The sequence below is a fragment of the Sus scrofa genome, chromosome 10, assembly GCF_054392235.1.
Source record: "Sus scrofa isolate SSC_HxYL_T2T_F1_AM1 chromosome 10, Sscrofa_HxYL_maternal_Yorkshire_Landrace_v2.0, whole genome shotgun sequence".
In the NCBI taxonomy this organism is placed as follows: Eukaryota; Metazoa; Chordata; class Mammalia; order Artiodactyla; family Suidae; genus Sus; species Sus scrofa.
Window position 1 is genome coordinate 71,657,423 of NC_139392.1, and position 11,573 is coordinate 71,668,995.

The following is an 11,573-nucleotide window of genomic DNA, read 5'->3' on the forward strand; positions in this document are numbered from 1 at the left end:
CCCTGAGCTGTGGTGTAATTTGCAGCTGGGCTCAGACCCTGGGTTGTTGTGGCATAGGTGTAGGAGGGCGGCTACAGTTCTGATTGGGCCCCTAGCCTGGTAATTTCCGTATGCCACCTGCCACTCTAAAAAGCAAATGCTCAGCTAGTTATCTTTCTCAAGAACACCATGCAACTTTTGCCTAAAGATTTGTTCTTTTTTTATTCCAATGAACTCCAAACAAATTTTAGGGGGCTCGCAGAAACAATAAAGACTTTAACTCAAAGTAAGAATTTCAATGTAATTTGACCAGGTAACCAAACTAAACCTTAAGGTCAATGTCTGTACTAAACAGACCTACCCTGAGGATATAGGATTTATGGTTTTTCACCAGAATGGTACCAAGGATTTAAGATTTGGGGCAGCCTTCAGTGAGTTACTTTAGGAAAGTTGGATTAAGGACCAAATGCAGTAGAGGACTTCCAGAGTTTCACGTCAAGACTCCATCGATAATCAAGGATGCTATTGCTATGGTCCCCGGAACAAGTCTTACCATCCCCCCACCTGCTCTTGGCCTCCCTTGAAAACCCAGCAGCCGGGTACCTGGATAGTCTGCAAAGCCAGACTCTCTTCCATGTTCTTCACTTGGTTCAGGAAATGGAACAGCCACTTTTTTTGTTCTGCTGATTGTCCTCTTCTCCAGTCTTCATGGAGTACCACAGCTGCATGGCTTTGGCCTCCAGGAATAATTGGCTCGGGCCCAAACTCTCGCCTAAGACAGTTTCTCCCAGGACGTAGATGATAGGACCTGCTAGGCTGTAGATGGGGAAGGTGATGTTTTGCAGGTTGAAGTTCCTGTTTGTTTTCCAGGAGAACAAGAGCGGGTTGGAGGGGGCGCAGTAGCCCCGGTGCAGGTGGTGGAGCAGACCTCCTTGTACTGGATCTGGGTTCCGTTTTCCCCTCCATCACGGACAAAGCCCTTACCGCCTTGGCCATTGTATTAATTTCGGACAAGATTTCTTGTTTCAGCAACGAGGCGGTGTTGGAGACCGCTAGAATAAAAGCATAATTGACTCTGTGTTCTCCCCGGAGATGAAATGAGTCGTTGGCGGCGAAACGGCCCTGCACAAAGCGTCGCTCAGCCTTGACCGGGCTCCCTGTGTCTTCTTCTGCATCCTTGGGCAGGTAAATCAAGCCAGAGCCGAGATGGGCCGTCAAAACCAGGGGCAGCAGCAGGAAGACCTAGAAGTGGGAGCTCACCTCCGCTCCCAGAGGCTGGAAGGTGCGGGACTGGGGCGCCTCTAGCAGTTGGTGTGGCAGCAGGGCTTCTCGGACACCAGGGGCTCCGATAGAGACCGCGCCGGCTGCTGCCAATCCGGTGCAGGCTCTGTGCGCTGCCCTGACGCCCAGCCGAGCTCGGGTTCCCATCCTTGACTGGACACCCAGAGCTGCAGCGGAGGGGACCCAGGCAGCTGCGAGCCCCTCTCAGAGGCCCCCTCAGGCCCCGCCTCTGGCTCCCGCCACTCGGATGCTGAGCCCGGCTCCATCCCCGCCTCCCGCGTAACCTTAGTCGAGCTAAGGCTTATTTCTGGGCAGGAAAGGCCACGGTCTCAAAGGTCTCCAACTGGACGGCAGATCAGACAGGAGCGCCCTTCTCCACCCCACCTAACGGTTTCCTGGAGAAAATCTGCGGGAGTCCGTTTGAGCTCCCGCTGCTCGCTTCCGAATGCTGGCGCTTCGTCGGGAGGCGCGTGGATCCCACCCAACGGTTTCCTGGAGAAAGTCTGCGGGAGTTCGTTTGAGCTCGGGCTTCTCTTGACCGGATGGTGGGGCTCCGTTGGGGAGCGCGTAGTAGCCTAACTAGCCCCAGATTTGTCTCATCCTCTCAGGATTCAGTTAATACAAGAAACCCTTCTTAAAGGCGAGTGAAATGCATGCCTCGCCTCTAAGACTCACAACTTACTGGGAGATTTTGGCTTGTTCGCAGGCGCGCACACACAGACACACACACAAGGGAGTGTCGGCTTTTATCTTGCGGGTAGGGGGTCGTGGGAGAGGGGGGCAGGATCATACAGAAGCATTTTTCTCAGGGTAAGGCTTTGGTGAATCTAATTTCATTGTTTTCATTTTTTAGCTACAGACATAACATTCTCCTTGTAAAAAGAAGTAAATGCATAGAATGAGAAGTGAAAAAAAGAGAAAAAAAAAACCCCAAAATTCAGCCCTAAAACGTCCTTCTCTCCCATTCCTCTTCTTAATGTAGGGTTTAAATGTGTTTATCCTTAAAAAGTGTTTTCTTTGCATTTGCAGGCATATCAAAATAGATACAAGTATATATTTTCATAAGTATTCTTGCACTGTGTATGCAAATCACCAAATATGTCAAAGGATCTTAGCCTGGGAGTGCGTGTAGCTTTATCTTACACTTTTCAACTGCTATATATTTTCCAGTTTATAAGTGAAACATAAATTAGCCATAACCTAATTTCATAACAACCTATGGATTGTTCAGAGTGTGTTGCTGATATTAACAGCGCTAAGTGAATGAATGCCTTTTATTCAGAGTGCAAGCACTATATTTGCGGTTTTTTCTTTTTTCTTTTGAAAGGGGGGATTTACTGAGCCAAAGCATATACCATTTTAAGTGTCAAATTATTGATAAAAATCCATAGAAGTTCTATCAATTTATATCCTCATAAGCAGTGTGTGAAGTTTTGTTTTTTCTGCAGCCTATCCCAGAATGTCATTAAAGAGTTTGATTTGTGTCATTGGTATCTTATTTTGGTTTTATTTTTCATTTACTCCTTTGAGCCATCTTATTTCCTCTTTGGGTGAACTCTCCCATCTGTTCCTAGTTTTTGGTTTTTCTTTTCTTTTTTCTTTTTTCTTTTTTTGGGGGACTATTAGGATTTTCTTCTTGATTATAGGACCTATTTATACACTTTTCCCTGTGTTTTGAGTCATGAGTCTCTCCACCCCCCCACCACATCCCACCCCCTTTTGTTAGTTGAATTAACTGATATACACGTATTTTCTTTTACAGCTGCACCTGCAGCATATGGTAGTTCCCAGGCTAGGGGTCAAATTGGAGCTGCAGCTGCCTGTCTACGCCACAGCCATAGCAACACCAGATTCTAGCCACGTCTGTAACCTACACTGCAGCGTGCGGCAATGCCTGATCCTTAACCTGCTGAGTGACGCCAGAGATCGAACCCACATGCTCACAGACACTACAGCAGGTTCTTAACACACTGATCCACCACAGGAACTCCTGAATTAACCGATTTTTTAAATGTTACAGATTTTGTTTTATAATAGACATAATAGCCGTTTCCCTTTCAGTGATTATAATCTACTTTAAAATGTTTACGTTTACTATCCTTTTTTTATGGATGTATAGTTGATTTACACTGTGTTAGTTTCTGGGTACAGCACGGTCAGTTATACATATATATACATAACCTTTTTGTATTCTTTTCCATTATGGTTTCTCTTAGGCTATTGAATATAGTTCCCTGTGCTCTAAAATAGGATCTTGTTGATTATCTATTTTATATAGAGTACTGTTAATCCCAAACTCCTAATTTATCCCTCCCCCACACCTTTCCCCTTTGGTAACACTGATAGAAAAATTGTTTTCTATCAGTGAGTCTGTTTCTGTTTCATAAATAAGTTCATTTGTGTCATGTTTTAGATTCCACATATAAGTGATATCATATGGTATTTGTCTTTCTCTTTCTTACTTACTTAGTATGATAATCTCTAGGTCTATCCATGTTGCTTCAAATGGCATTATTTCATTCCTCTTTATGGCTGAGTAGTATTCAGTTGCATATACGTACCACATCTTCTTTATCCATTCCTCTGTCAATGGACACTTAGGCTGCTTTCATGTCTTGGCTATTGTGAGCAGTGCTGCTATGGAGATTGGAGTGTGCCTATCTTTTCAAATTATAGTTTTCTCCGGATATATGCCCAGGAGTAGGATTTCTGGATCCTATGGAAACTCTGTATTTAGTTTTTTAAGGAATTTCTATACTGCTTTCCATCGTGGCTGCACCAATTCACATTCCTACCAACATTGTAGGAGGGTTCCCTCTTCTCCACATCCTCTCCAGCATTTATTATTGGACTTTTTAATGATGACCATTCTAGCCAGTGTGAGGTGGTACCTCATTGTCATTTTGACGTGCCTTTCTCTAGTAATTAGCAATGCTGAGCATCTTTTCATGTGCCTACTGGCCACCTGTATGTCTTCTTTGGAGAAATGTCTGTTTAGACCTTCTGCCCAGCTTTTGATTGGGTTATTTGCTTTTGTGATTGAGTTGTATGAGCTGTTTGTACATTTTGGAAATTAATCCCTTGTTAGTCACATCGTTTGAAAATATTTTCTCCCAGTCCGTAGGTTGTCTTTTCATTTTGTTTATGGCTTCCTTTGCTATGTAAAAACTTATAAGTGTGTTTAGGTCCCATTTGTTTATTTTTGTTTTTATTTCTACTGCTTTGGGAGACTGACCTAAGAAAACATTGGTAGGATTTATGTCAGAGAATGTTTTGCCTAAGTTGCAGAAGTTTTATGGTGTCATGTTTTATTTAAGTCTTTAAGCCATTTCAAGTTTATTTTTGTGTATGGCATTAGGATGCATGGTTTTTTGTTTTGTTTTTGTTTTCTGGTCTTTTTAGGGCCACACCCACGGTGTTATGAAGGTTCCCAGGCTAGAGGTTGAATCGCAGCTGTAGCCACTGGCCTACCACAGCCACAGCAACACCAGATCTGAGCCGCATCTGCGACCTACACTATAGCTCATGGCAATGCTGGATCATTAACCCACTGAACGAGGCCAGGGATGGAACCCACAACCTCATGGATGCTAGTCAAATTCATTTCCACTGAGCCATGACAGTAACTCCTAGGGTGTGTTTGAACTTCATTAATTTAAAGTAGCTGTCCAGTTTGCCCAGCACCCTTTGTTGAAGAGTAAAAATTTTACATTTAAATATGGATCCATTTGGAATTTAAGCGTAATGTAAGAGGTGAATAATCAATGACATGAGTGCTTCCTGTCAACCAAAAATGTGCTGCCTTTCCATAATATGGAATTTCAATTGAAACATTGCTTCCTGACCAAGGACTGCATTTTCTAATTCCTTTGACTTACATGTGTAGCCATGTGACAAAATATACATGGAAGTGTGTGTCACATAGAGGCCAAGGCCTTTAAGAAGTTCTCTGTCCCATCAGCTAGCTAGACACAGGCAGCAAGAAGAGCCTATTTGGGCTGTGGCACCATAAGTTGGCAGGAACCCAGGCCCTGAATCACCGTGGTCAAGAGAGCCCCCTCACTGACCAGGAGCATCTACAACGACTGTTACATGAGTGAGAAGGACACTTTCACTGTGGAAGCCGCTAAAATGTGGCCGCTTATTTCTTAACGTGGCCAGTGTGGCTTCACTAATAAGGAATCCAATGAGGAGACAGTTGTCCCTAAGCACTTGTGTCTGAGAATGCTTTATTTTATTTGGCGAGCTCTCTGCCCACTGCCAGCTTCTTTCCCCAGCTCTAAGGGACCAAGGACTTCTAGAGTTAAATTTCCTCATCAAGGAAGCATAGAGAAGAGGAGAAACACTAACAGGAGCTTTCCTAGCTGCTGCTCCTGGCTTTGTCCCCGTGCTACTGGTGCTGGGGCTTCCAGCGGCCACCTGGGAGCTGCACGTGCTCGGCAGGGCCCACGCCTCCTTCTTTGGCCAGGCTGGATCCATGCGCTGAACGCCTGGTGCCTGGATCTGGGGTGCCACATCTGCAGGACCCGAGTGACGTCCAGGCAGCTTGTATGGCGTTGGCCTGGGCCAGCGCGGAGCTCCTGGCCTGAGGGCCTGGCGGTGGGCTGGGGAGGGTGGGTTGGGGGTGTAGGGCACCTGCTGATGGGACAGCAGTAGTTGTGGTCTGGATAGTGGGGTACAAAGGCACGGCATAGAGCAGTCCTAATAGTCAGTAGATGCAGGTCACCAGCTACAGCCTCTGTTAGATTCATAGCCAGAGAGAATATTTATTTTTATTTTATTTTATTTTATTTTATTTGCTTTTTAGGGCCACATGTGCAACGCATGGAAGTTCCCAGGCTAGGGGTTGAATGGGAGCTGCAGCTGCTGGCCTGCCACAGCAGCGAGGGATCTGAGCCACATCTGCAACCTATACCATGGCTCACAGCAATGCAGGATCATTAACTTGCTGAGTGGCACCAGGGATTGAACCCGTGTCCTCATGGATACTAGTCAGCCTCATTATGGCTGAGCCACAACAGGAAGTCCCAAGGAAAGAACATTTCTGAGAGTTACTTTGCAACAGTGGAAATGTTTCTGAACAATTTTTTTTTCCCTTGCTCAGAGTCCTCTCATTCAGATCTCTAAAATGAAGACCTGGGATTGGTCTGAAAGAGGGGTCTTACACTGAAGCTCTCACCTTCTCCACAAGCTGCAACCTCAGTGCAGAATCGGGAAGTGAGTAGGGGATGGTGGACTTTGGTTTTCTAAGGTTTGAGACAGGTGGGATTGTACAGGTTGACAAAATGGTGACACTTTATAAGGTAAAATACACCTTCTAGTGGGGTGTGGAGAACAACGTTTAGTGACATGGTTTTCTAGACTTTCTGGACCAGGATATAAGCTTTGCATTCATATTAGAGGTATATAATTTATTTGCCTGAACGTATAATCACAGGTGTCAATTAGAAAGGAACTTCCCATTCTTCAGGACAGTTCACAGGCTAAGAAAAGTGAAGGAATTAAGGTTAAGGAATGTTAATAATGTTAATATGTACGTGGGCATCAACAAAGTTGAAACCAAGACTAATCAGACTAACTCGCCTTACCACACTCTCTCTGGGTCAATAACTTACATCATCCTTCTGGCTCCTGTGTTATTTTAGAAGGCAGGTGGGTAACGGGGTAGGTGGAGTCGAAGATGTGGGTGGGGATTTGCAACAATGGAGAGGCTTCATTGCAGCCACGTGAACGATTGCACTTTAAATATTAGACACCTCCTTCCTTTTTCTTTTTTTATTAGGGCCACAGGTGCAGCATATGAAAGTTCCCAGGCTAGGGGTCGAATAGGAGCTGCAGCTACCGGCCTAAGCCACAGCCATCTAAATACCTGATCCGAGCCAAGTCTCTAACCTACACCACAGCTGTTGCCTGGGCGGTGGGCTCGGCCAGCGGCGCCAGCTTTGTCCCCGCTCCTAGCTCCTAGCCTGGCCCAGCCCCGGCCTCGCCGCGCGTTGTTCAGTCCCTAGGGTAACGGGCCTGGAGGTGAGCTCCAGCCGCATGGCTAAGGAGACGCGGGGGCAGGGCTGGTTGGGGATACAGGCTTTGCGGCGACAGCCACAGCGATGGGGAGGGTGTCCCCTAGGCAGCATCCCGCTCCGGCTCCACCCGGAAGGTGCCGGCCATGCGTCTCGGGGCACAGACACAGGCGGGCTGAGCCACCAGGCATCAGGCAGGAAAACAGGGCGGCGAGGCAACGGGACCCGGGGTACAGCAGGCAGATGCAGACAGGGAACTCGATCAAGGCCTCAAGAGCTGAGTGCAGCGTGACCCCGCCGCTAGGCTCTGGAAGCAGAGCACCAGGCCGGGGCGGGCACCTAGAGCACAGCCCGCGAGCGCAGCTTCGCAGCGAGAGCCCGTCGGGGGCCGGGGCTGGGAGCGGCGACCCGTATCGGGCGAACCTGCCAGCAGGCGGAGGCTCAAACCCGCTTGGACAGCGTGGGCCACCAGGCAGAGAGTCCCCGGCAGTCGGTGCACTCCCCGCTCCCGCGCCGCCCCCGGCCGCAGGCCAAGAGCCTTGCGCCAGGCCCATGCCGCTGCCACACAAATCGCCAGCTGTGGCTCGGTCCTGCAGATGCGGCAGCATCCCAGGCGTGCGCCAAGCGTCCATCATATGCGTCCAGCCCCGCCGAAAAATAAGGCGCAGGCCTCGCCAGGCACGTGCAGTTCCCAGGAGGCTGCTGGAAGCCCCAGCACCAGCAGGACCCGGCCGCAGCCAGGAGCAACAGCTCGGGCAGCCCGGGTGGAGGCTGCAGCGGCACCCAGCACTAGAGCACGTCAGAACATTATCCAGGCACCCGGCACGGCTCGGTATCCACCCTGCACCGCCAGGGGCTGGCTCCCAAGCACCCGCATCAACCTGCGGCGGCAGCGGGTCTGGGCGGTGGCTCCTGTGCCCCTGCTCGGCCGGCGTGAGCCGCGGACCCGGAGAGGGCTGGGCTACACGGCGCCGCTGCTTAGACTCAGGCGGCCAGCTGCTGCCTGTGCAGTGGGCGCAGCCGGCGCCCCCAGCGCTAGCGCCGTACCCGCTCCGAGCGCCGGCCCGCCGCCCGGGCCGCGCCGCGCGCTGTTCAGTGACATGAAAATTATACATATGATAGAGGCAGCCCTTAGACTGCCAAGAAATGTATGCAAAAACAAAATTATAAGAAAGAAATTTATAAGAGAGAACCCTGCTGAGCTACAACATGAACTCCCCTCCAAGTCATTTCTTAATTACAATCCTTTCCTCATACTGGGCTTGCCCACGGGGCATCCCAAACTTCAGGTCTTAAAAATATTCCCTTAGATGTTCCATTCTGAGCTGATCATATCTTTTTAACAGAAAGAATTAATAATAGAAGATGGATCCAGGGGTTCCTGTCGTGGCTCAGTGGTGACAACCGGACTAGTATCCATGAGGACTGCAGCTTTGACTCCTGGCCTTGCTCAGTGGGTTAAAGATCTGGCATTACCTTGAGCTGTGGTGTAGATCGCAGACGGGGCCGGGATCTGGCGTTGCTGCGGCTGTGGTGTAGGTCAGCAGCTGTACCTCCGATTTGACCCCTAGCCTGGAACTTCCATATGCCATGGGTGTGGCCCTAAAGAGACTGGGGGGTGGGGGGGAAAGAGCCCTAGTAGCATCAGCAGCATACATTCTGGTAGGAAGTAGCCATATGCCATGGGTGTGGCCCCATGGAAGTAGCAGCAGCAGTATACATTCTGGTAGGAGGATGAACAATTAAATATGCAATAATAATACTGTGGAGTACATACCACAAGAGGCCCGTCAGAACACCTAAGATGAACATACAATGCTGACCTGGTAGGCCAGGGAAATTGTCCCAGAGCAATGACCCCCAAAGCTGGAACATAGATGATGAGTAGGAGTTGTTCAAGCAAAAGTGTGTGTGAGTTTGTGCAGAGATGGGGTGGGGGACAGGGGGCAGAAGAGGACTCCAGGAAGATGGAACAGCAAGGTCCTGGAGACAAGGCAGAACATGGGTCATTGAAAATATGAAAGGAGTTTAATTTGTCCAGTACACAGAGTGCAGGGCATGGGATGCAAGAGATGAGGTTGGATGGGTAATCAGGGCTTATGATAAGATAATAAACACTTAGAAGGGCAGTGAGCAGCATGTGGAAGGTGGCATGGCAAGATTAGGTTTGCATTTTAGGAACACCTCTTTGGCTGAGATGTAGAGAAGAGCCTGAGGGGAAAGAAAAACGGAGAATGGAGGCAAGAAGGCCAGTTGATATGGTAGGTGATCCAGCAAAAGAATGATGGTGAGGACCTCATGTTGGCAGTAGCAGTAGTGGTGAAGAAGGTGGATGCATTTCAGGGATGCTAAGGAGTAGAACAGTGAACAGTGAGAACTAAATGTTTGGCGGTAGGTGGTCAGGCTGGGGAAGGTGGGTGGGTGTTAATATCATTCCTTACAAAGGAAATCAGGAGAAAAAGCTAGCATACAGGAGAAGACAATGCTTCAGTGTGATTCACATTTACCTTGGTTTTCTGCACCTGGACAGACCCATGTGGAGATATCTTGGCAGGTGTGTACCCTAGTCTCAACCTCAGCAGAGAAATCTCAACCAGAGATATAACTCTGGGATTCCTCAGTGTTAATGGGATGTGGAAACCATGAAAATCTATGAAGATGATGTGTGTGTAGAATGTGTATAGAGTAAGAAGAAAAAACTAAGATAAAACTCAAGGGACACAAATGTTTAAAAGATGAGCAAGAGGATCTCACAAAAAACTGAGACGTAGCCAGGAGGTAGGAGGAAATCCAAGAGAATATGATGTCGCCAAAGCAGGTCAACAGTGTTACTAGCAGACTCGGTAAATCCAGGCTTGGTATTAAATCTTTTTTTTTTTCATCTTGATGTGAATATTTTTTGTCTTTTTGTTTTTTTTTTGTTTTTTTCTTTTCGAGGTCCTCACCCATGGCATATGAAGGTTCCCAGGCTAGGGGTCGAATCGGAGCTGTAGCCACCAGCCTACACCAGAGCCATAGCAACGCCAGATCCAAGCCATGTCTGTGACCTACATCACAGCTCACGGCAATGCCAGATCCTTAACCCACTGAGCGAGGCCAGGGATTGAACCTGCAACCTCATGGTTCCTAGTTGGATTTGTTAACCACTGAGTCACGACGAGAACTCCTAATTTTTTTTTTTTTATCTTGGGGACAACACTTTTAGAATCACTGACCTAGAGCAGAAGAGCTTGAGTATATTGTGAGTTTCAGTGTGCAAGAATCTCATACCTTTGGGTTGTATGTATTAATATAAACTCTTACAAATTATCTAGGACTTGAAAGAGCTGATTATGTGGCTATGACTATTAATATTTACTCTATTAGAAATTAGAACTGAGAAATTTTAAACATGTATTACACCATTTAAAAACAATAAACCTATTACTGCTTAATATAAATGTTTATGAAAATAGCTATTCTAAAACAAAAATACCGAGAAAGTGGCAATATTTTACATTTTTGCAAATCTCTTTAATGTCTGGCTTAATAGAAAATAGCTGAATTCTCAGATCTGGTTCTACCTTCAATCTGTTTTACTATCACACTTTATGTAGCCTCTGGGAAATTGCCACCATTGTATCAAAGAACAATACTGAAAAAAGTAAATAATATCTTGAATCATTATGAACATAGTTTGAGCTTGTGTACCTCCCTGAAAGGGATCTCTAGGGATTTGGGGACAACACTTTTAGAATCACTGACCTAGAGCAGAAGACCTTGAGTATATTGTGAGTTTCACTAATAAGCTCTTGATGCCACAGCCAAAAGTAGGCTGGATAAACTTGATTAGAGGTTCAAAGGCTATTTTAAGAGAGGTTGAGGTTGTCTGGTTGACATCACCTTCCAAAGTTAGAAATGGACTCCAGAACATCATTCAATTAATTCATGCAACAAATATTTATTTGGCATATATTAGTTGCCATAAACTACTCTAGACACAGAAGGCATAACGAACAAAATGGGAAAAAAAAGTCCTTGCCTTCGTGAAGCTTCTCTTTTCTTTGGGGGAGGATTAGCCAGTGGAAAAATAAAGTAGTAAAATATATAATATATTAGAGAGCATTAAGCGATATGTGGAAAAACAAGGCAAAGAGGTATAGGGAATGTGGGAAGGATTTGCAAATTTCAAATTATGTTACAAGGAAGGCCTCATTAAGAAGGCAACATACAAGCAAGACCTGAAACAGGTGAAGGAGACATTTGGCTATCTGATGAAAGAACTTTTGCAGGTATTTTAAAAATTCCTTACTTTAT

General features: G+C 46.8%; 1 pseudogene; it reads right to left on the bottom strand.

Annotated features, from left to right (window-relative positions):
* Nucleotides 1-403: 403 nt before the first annotated feature.
* On the bottom strand, nucleotides 404-1,526 carry LOC146399509 (patched domain-containing protein 3-like; annotated as a pseudogene).
* Nucleotides 1,527-11,573: the final 10,047 nt, after the last annotated feature.